The following is a 9,246-nucleotide window of genomic DNA, read 5'->3' as shown; positions in this document are numbered from 1 at the left end:
TGGGCAAAGGTGCTGGGGTGTGACTGGCTTTCTTTTATGTGAAGAATTTGAACTATTTTTTTTGTATTTAAGTAACAATATATATTTTATTAATTACACATTTGCCCATAATTCAATCACAGTAGTTTAGTGTTCAGTAGTTTTAACTGGAAGCTAATTTACTAAAATAATACATTTAGCCTAATTAAAAAAAACATCCAGAATGAAACAGAAAGTAGTTTCAGAGAGAAGATTTATTTCAGAGATACGGATTTATGGCTGATTATAGTCGATATAGCAGATTTTACCTGCTTTCCTGTTAGCGGAGTTAGCTAACTTTGTTTCCCTGAGGGAAATGAAAGGGAAAGGCTAACAGTGAGGCTTTGGATAAACTGCTTTCTATCATGAACAATGATAGTCACCCACTTCACACCATCATCATGAAGCAGAGGAGTGTGTTGAGTGGCAGACTGCTGTCACAGAGCTGCACAACAGACAGACTCAGAAGATCATTCATTCCGAGAGCCATCAGACTCTTCAATTCCTCCCATCGGGGACGGGATGCTGCTGCTGACTGAGTTTAACCCAGTCACACCACATGGACTTTATTCAACTACTCAACCGCCTAATTATTTATTCACAATTACACTTCCCCAACCTCTCTTACACTCAGGTACATTTACTCAGGGTGTGGTATTCATATATTCACATATTCACTTTACAGAACTATATTTTTTACATGTACATATTAATAATTCTATGGCACATTAGTCACTTTTATAACCAATGTCGTTTGCACCTTGCACTTTGCTCTGTGAATTTATTTATTGGCTGTTAGAAAAATCTACTGCACTGCTCCATCTACAGATAGAGTTCTTTACCTTGTACAGGAAGTTTTTATACCCTTATATATTTTCTATTTTTCTGTGTTTAATAGATGTTGAATATGTTTCCTACTGTATTGTGTTGTTGCTGCTGGATGCCTAAATTTCCTTCGGGATCAATAAATTATCTATCTATCTATCTATCTATCTATCTATCTATCTATCTATCTATCTATCTATCTATCTATCTATCTATCTATCTATCTAGTGAAAGTGAAAGTGAAATTGTGGAGGAGCGAAAGAAACAGAAATAGTGTTATTTACGCATTACAGTGTTAACAGTGCGGCGTTTACAGTGTGTTAACTGAGGTCACTCAGTGTCGATCATAGTTCAGTTTTATATCTCTCAGTTCCTCAGATGATGGAAACTAAGAGGTGGACGCTCTGGAAGGCCAGTCAGGTGAGATTTGTTCTGATTCATGAAGAAATAAGTGAAAATGTAGCCGATTAATCTCTCATTAAGCCTGCGTTTAATTTAAAAATGATATGTTACTAAACACAGGTGAGGAGATGGACTGGGAAGCCGAAGGAGACAGACGGGGCAGGAGGAGCAGATCTGATGGAGGTTAGCGATGAAGAAGAAGGTGAGCTGTTTAAGCAGTCAGTCAAAATGAATCATATATAAATAATAAATCTTAATTTGTGAAGGTTTGGGTTAAATTTATTGTTTTTATTTTATACAACAAAACATTTTATCTGTAATTTGCTTTTATTCATGCAGAGCTCATTGAATTCTCTGTATGTGTGGTGTTCTGTTTCAACAAATCACATGACTAAAACTCAGGTGATGCCTACAGGTGTTCAGGAGATCCCAAGCGCTGATTGGAGCGTGAGAGAAGGTCCAGAGTCCTGGTGATTCCCCAGAGAACTGGGCAGAGGAGTCCGAGGTGTAGCTCAGTCATGTGATCTCCGCATGGATTCTGGGAGATGGAGTCCATGACTCTCTGAGAGCTAGCTGGATGCGTGACATCTGTATTCCTTTATTGAGCCACTAGATGGTGTAAACACATCAGAAAAGGCTGACTTGGCATTGGAGGAGCACACTGAGAGAAACTGACACAGAAAAGGGTCTAATATATAAGCTGTGAACACACTAGCAGTAGTGCAGTCAGGAGGAGGCTGTGAATAAAAGTGTTGTCCAGAAAGATGAAACAGAGCTGTAGAAGATCCTCAAATGACTGAGAAAGCTGTAGAACATCAAGAAAGAAGTTCCAACAAAGTTAACCTCCAGAAAGAAGTTCATTCAGATATACTATATATACCCAAATACTTCATATCTCAATATTGGTGACAAAACCTGGTAAAAAGAGAGTTTCAGTATAGATTATACAGAATATAATAACTCCAGATCTTTAAAACATTGAATCAAGCATCTACATTTTTTGGAGGTGTCTATATTTGCATTTTACAAATCTGCATTGTACAAATTACATTATTATTATTATTATTATTATTATTATTATACATATAGTGTTGAATGTTATTGCTTTTTAATATTCAATTTTTTTTTTAGAAAAGCAGTTTCATGTGGTTCTTTATCTGTTCTATGCATTAGTTCGCCTGCAGAAGACCCAGCGAACCCAGCGTTGTTTTATCATGTGTTCATTTGTGTTAGATAATGCCAGAACAAGTCATTGGCTAGAATATTTATTTGTACAGCACTTAAATAGTTAATTACTTATGTTCATCACTAGAAAAAAGAAGCGACAATTATTAAACTGATTTAAAACAATAAAAAACACTTGAGGAAAGATTCCCTGGATGCTTGTTGAACTTAATACATCTGCTTTCCATTCATTCAACGTCATTGTAATGATTTTTGATCCGTGATAAAAGGAAGGAGTGGAATACGCCTCATTTCTGGGTCGTTATTTGTCATTTTTGGGTCATTCAGGTTGCCAACTAGACAAACGGGATCCGTATGGTGGTTGGATAGTGTAGTGGTTAACACCTCTGCCTTCTACACTGTAGCCTGGGGTTCAAACCCCACCTGGGCAAACACCCTACACTAAACCAATAAGAGTCCTTGGGCAAGACTCCTAACACCGCCTTGACCTCCCTGTGTAAAATGATCCAATTGTAAGTTGCTCTGGATAAGAGTGTCAACCAAATGAGGTGAATGTAAATGGTATATACAAAAAAAATATATAGATATTATTATATATTATATATTATTTTATCAGCTATACTCAAGCTTCTTCAGTACCCAAAGAAATCTTTCAAAGTAACTACATTTTTTAAAAACACTGGTATGTTGCAGTCATGTAACATAAAAAAGGAGAGCAGAAGACTCCAGAAACTGTGCATTACAATCATACTGTTTACATTATTCTTATGACAGAAGTCATAATGCATTATAGAACCTAACTTTATAAGTTTGAATACTTTTGCTTTAGGAAACATTATGCGTGCATTCATAACTACTTAGAAGTAATTGTGCAGGTTCAGAAATCATAAGGTGTTATTTATTCAATATAGCACATTATAAAATAAACGCATTTTAAAAACATCATGAACACAACCCAATTACAAGAACATGATGCATTTATGAGCTGGGAATGAAGCCATGTACCCAAAATAACAGACAAGTATATCAATTCTGTCAATTTATTTCAAGCCTGCAAATTCACATTACAATGCAGTAGAAATGATTATAAGCTAGTATTCCATTCCAGGTGGTTGTTACTTATATTTTGTTGAAATGTAACCATAACATGTTTACACTGCACTGAACTAGCTATGACATTTTTCCTTTAGGCTTGACAAAACAATATTTTATGAATACCATTTATAATGCCTTATGTCAACAGTTCATAATGCATATAAAAAGACATTTTTCTAAACATTCATAGCCTTGTGTACAGTGTCTTATGAATGGATTATAATGTGTTATGAATGTGTTCATACACTTTTACAGGGTGGAGAGCCCTCTCTGGGTCGGGGATGAGCTCTTGCCTCAAGTGGAGGAGTTTAAGTATCTCGGGGTCTTGTTCACGAGTGATGGTAAAAGGGAGCGGGAGATTGACAGGCGGATTGGTGCTGGGTCAGCAGTGATGCGGGCTCTTTACCGGTCTGTTGTGGTAAAGAAAGAGCTGAGCCATAAGGCAAGGCTCTCGATTTACTGGTCGATCTACGCTCCCACCCTCACCTATGGTCATTAGCTTTGGATAATGACCGAAAGAACGAGATCGTGAATACAAGCGGCCGAAATGAGTTTCCTCCGCAGGGTGTCTGGACTCTCCCTCAGAGATAGGGTGAGAAGTTCGGTCATCCGGGAGGGACTCAAAGTAGAGGTGGTTCGGGCATCTGGTTAGGATGCCTCCTGGACGCCTCCCTCAGGAGGTGTCACAGGCAAGTCCACCTGGGAGGAGACCCCGGGGAAGACCCAGGACACGCTGGCGTGACAATATCGCCCAGCTGGCCTGGGAACGCCTCGGAATCCCCCCAGGGAGCTAGTGGAAGTGGCTGGGAAAAGGGAGGTCTGGGCCTCATTGCTCAGGATGCTGCCCCCGCAACCCGAAACCCGGAGAAGCGGAAGATGATGGATGGATGGATGGATGGATGGATGGATGGATGGATGGCTGGATGGATGGCTGGATGGATGGATGGATGGATGGCTGGATGGATGGATGGACACTTACAGGTGTGGTATTCTTAGAAAATAAATACCAAATTGCTGTTAAGCACTAAGATTTCAAATCAAGAGCGTAACAAGGTTAGTTAAGTATAATGAAGATCCCAATTTTGTTTTGTTCATTTTTATTCCAAAAATATATGGCAACAAATTTGACATGCAGCTTTATTGTGTAGACATCACTAATGGCCATAGGGATGATAAACATCTGAGATTTATGTCTTTGAAAGAAGAGCAGTAAGAAATGAGTCATTTCTTATCCAGTCCATCTGCTCTGCCTTTCGGTTTTGGTCAATAAAGTTCTTGCTACTGAATGTTTCACCCAGCTTTGTAAAGCCATCCTTGTAGAATTGGTTCTTTTTGTTCTGGGGAAGTCCAGATTTAGCCGTCTTAGAATCTTAAGGGGAATCCTGCCATTTAACAGAATGAGGATAATTTGGGTTAAATCAGAAAAGCAATCAGGACTAAAGACCAACACCTCTTAGATTAGAGAGCCAAGTTTTACTTTGAGACTTCGCTCATTAACACGTTTAGACACCAACACTTTAGTAATCTACCCTTAACTATATACTGGCAGAGATTTACTTCACAGTAGTGTTATTACAAAGGAAACAACAATACACGTATGCTCATGAAAACCTCTGAGAATGCCTCGCTTAGAAGCCATTAATGCTTAAAAAAAGGCTCTTAAAACTTTGAATGACGCAATGCCATCAAATTGGCTCTGTCGTCTTCTGCTTAACGTGCAGAAGATATCAGATGCTGAAACTAGCCAAACTCAGACCTGTTCAGTGGTGTGTTGAGCTGTTGGTCTGCTAGAAAATCTAGCGCTAGCACCACAAATAGTTCCACTTTACTGGCCTAGTTTCTATCGGACTTTCTATAGAACACTGTGCTCAGTAGAACCGACTACACCAAATCTGCTCTCTACTGGCACTGATTCATAGGACATTTCACGCTGTTCCAGAGTTCCACTCCACCCCTGTTCTGTTTATTATTCATTTATTATTTATTATTCACTTGTTCTCCAGAGAGCGATCTATAATCTGTACTCTTTCTGTGTAATAATTCTTAGATGTGCAGTATTATATAACGATATAAGCTGTCCAGGGAATGTGCCACTACAGCTGCTACCTCACCTGTCTATTGTCTATTGACTGTTTTAGAATATGTAGTTTTATAGTCTTTTTTCTTCATATTTAAGATTTTGATACTTTTTTTCCCCTTAAATCTGCACTTTATATATTTCAGCCTTATGTTTAAATTGTTTTGTATGTAGGAAGTGCCGTTGGATTGCTGCTCAATTTCGTTGTACACTGTGCAACGACAATAAACGCATCTTATCTTATCTTATCTTAGTTATGGAGGTTATTAACATAGCAATTGTTTGCCGAGATGAAGAGGTTGCTTGAGGAATCTCTCTCCTACCTTGTTCGTTGTGGATCTATCAAACTTTTTTCTTTAGTTTGCTCCGTTTTTGACGTGTGGGAACACTCCTCATGTATTCGGGTCTGTATCAAACCCACAGGTCTCGGTCCAACCAAACCCTGCTGACTTTACTGCTGGTGGGATGCGTTTTCTGATCAAATGTAGGAATTCTTCAGGCTTTTCTCCTCTTCTAGCTGCACGTTAGCGCTTTACTGCCAGCATAAACTGCCTGTTTTCATCTCTGACTCTTTAGAGTCTCATTGCTCTCATATCGCTCCTGCAGCTCGAGCTGCTGTTATAAATGACAGAAGAGCCTTAAAGTAATAAAGAAAGTAAAGGATCATCAGCACCTGAGTTAACCTCAAATCCATAACCTACTGACAGGGAAGCAGGTATTATGTAAGGAGTGTTTTATTTCTTTTCTGACATCTCTGCAAACATATGGTTTTTAACATAACTACAAATTGTCGTTTCTGTGATTGAAGTAAAATCGACAATCTGATCTTTTCAGGTGTTAATTCAAAGGTTTTCAACGTCAGCAATTAAGAAAAAACTAAACAAAAAAAAGTGGATTTTAGTTTTGTTTGTGGGCCACTATGGTTTACAGCTGCAAACAGGTGGGAGTTGAGCTGGAAAAGGTTCAGAACATCTGCCATACACTATGGACAAAAGTATTGGGACACCTACAGAAGCTTCTATGACATCCCATTCTAAATGTGTGTGTGTGTGTGTGTGTGTGTGTGCGTGTTTGTTTGTGTGTGTGTGTGCGTGTGTGTTTGTGTGTGACTGTCTGTGTCTGTCTGCCCTGTGATGGGCTGGCGACCTGTCCAGGGTGTATCCTGTCTTCCGCCCAATGACTGCTGGGATAGGCTCCAGCTCCCCCCCACGACCCTGATGGAGAAGTGGCTTGGAAAATGGATGGATGGATGGATGGATACATTAATATGTAGTTGTCCCCCCTTTGGCAGCTATAACAGCTTCTACTCTTTCTGCCCATTCATTCAGAAGAGCACTTGTGAGGTCAGACACTGATGTTGGACGAGAAGGCCTGGCTCACAGTCTCCAATCTAATTCATCCCAAAGGAGTTCTGTCAGGTTGAGGTCAGGACTCTAACTTAAATCTAACATATATTGTTTTATTGCTTGTCTCTTGTTATTTACAGAGAATCAACATGGCTTGTGCTAAATGTGCAGCACATTGCATTATTGAGTATTTGAGTATTTGTGGCATACCAGTGTAACGACTATGACAATGTGTTAGACGTAGCAATACATGAAATTACTCTTAATATTCTCCAACTTCTAACTGGTATTCTTTGGTTGTTTGATTCTGGCTTCTTGTTTTTTTTTTAATGTACTTGTAGTACTTCTTGTTTTCTCACCCCACCTATTTTAAATGTGTTTCAGCTGTTTCTCTGGTCCAACATGTTCTGGATCTTCACAGCGTTTGTCAGAACGCAAAAAGTGACAGAAGCAAAAAGCACCAACAAAATAACTGATTGGAAAAAAAAATGGAACTTCAATAAGATACTCAAAAAATATGACATTAACTATCATTAATATACTGTTAATAGAAATGATAAATGATCACGTACCTCCTCACTGACTTTGCTTCTGAGTTCTTTAGCCTTTTCTTTCACAGCATGGACCGGGGGCATCAGTTGTTGCTTGGATGACAGCGTGAAACAGGCAATTCGGAGTTTCACTGCTTGTGTTGAGCCATCAGAGCGTACAGTATCAAAGTGACCGCTGTGTGGGGTGGTTTGACCTTTAATCCTACTTTTCAATCTACTTAACATTCCTTCTTTTCTGTAAAACCAATAATTACAATAATTTTAATGATGGTAAATAATCTTTACACCACTATATACGGTACGTATATATATAGTATACTTATTTACACTGATGTGCCTTTTTCTACTTGTACTCTGTTGGTTTACTTATATAAAAATGACTTACTGAACCAGATCAAAACAAAATCAATGCAAATGAACTGAACAGTTTTACTCACTTTGAAGAATTTTCTGGTGTTTTTGTCAGCAAGACTCTGATGTTACCAGATGCTGGATCAGTTCCTGGATAAGTCTCTTCTGAGAGAAGCTTCCCTTTAGAATCGAGCACAGTTACACAAACCCCTTTTCCTTCCAGTAGGTCACTCTTTGTGAGGTCATGGAGCTCCAAAGCTGTGGCTGGATGTTGTTCATCGGTTATTTTACTGGCATAAAACTGATGAAATCCATGTCTACGGTCGTGCAAAGTCTATGGTGACTGTAGACAGTGGCGTGTTCTGATTGGGAGTCTACGGTCAGAGTCTACGGTGACTGTTTGTCTATTAAGACTGCAAGGCTTTGTGCTTAATTTTATCCACGTTAGCAATGAGGGCTAAAACACCTGAGCTCAAACATTAGGAAGGGTGTCCCAATACTTTTGTCAAGTGTATGTAGAACAAAGATAGGCAAAACAAATTTGCATTAAGCACTAAATACTGTGATAAATGTTCATATAAAGCTCCATTTTAACTACCCATACAAGTGAAATGAACTTCTTTTGTGTTGTGTCGTGCTGTAAAAGTGTGTTTTTATGTCGACCCTGAAGAGAAAAACGACACGGACCAGCAAACATCTCAGTCCAAGTTGTTCTAAGCTAATATATGCTGGTCTGTGCTGATCTGGTTCTGGTTTAGCTGGTTACCCCAGCATAGTTACACTGGTTGACCAACAAACCAGCATCCAAAACACAGCATATGCCGGTTTTGCTGGTGGCCAGACACTCTGGTCTATGCTGGATGTTCTAGAAGAGGAGCGAGAAAGGATGTACATATTGTCGATATTGAGAATTTGTTTTCTTATAATGTCTCGTCTTTACAGTAGGGGGCAGTGCTGAAAGCAAATTGTCACCTCTTCATGTTTTCTGTGTTAGCAGAAAATGGCAGAAGGCCTTCTGAATGCAATCACTCTGTAGTTGTAAGCTCTGAGATCAAGACGTTTGTTGTTTATGTCCTTTGAAACTTTAACAACTTGATAGCGAGCATTCAGATATTAATATGTATTGCACAGCGTTTCATTTATTGTTTCACTGATGTAGATCTCTCCTGGAAGAGACTGTATTCTGTAAGCACGTACTTATGCTGACAGGAGAGAGGTTTCTAATAGTGCCTTCTCACAGACGTTTGTCTCTCACAACACAGAGTAATAAACGAACGAGGTGACGAGTCCGACTCCTGTGTGGTTTATCCCACATTATGCAGAGTGTTAGCCAGGGCTCTCAGTCCTGCGGTTCAAGCAGGTTCACACGAGTTACTCTAGATAGACACGTCGACCC

Source organism: Pygocentrus nattereri, chromosome 2 (genome assembly GCF_015220715.1).
Source record: "Pygocentrus nattereri isolate fPygNat1 chromosome 2, fPygNat1.pri, whole genome shotgun sequence".
Taxonomy (NCBI): Eukaryota; Metazoa; Chordata; class Actinopteri; order Characiformes; family Serrasalmidae; genus Pygocentrus; species Pygocentrus nattereri.
This window is presented reverse-complemented; position numbering follows the sequence as displayed.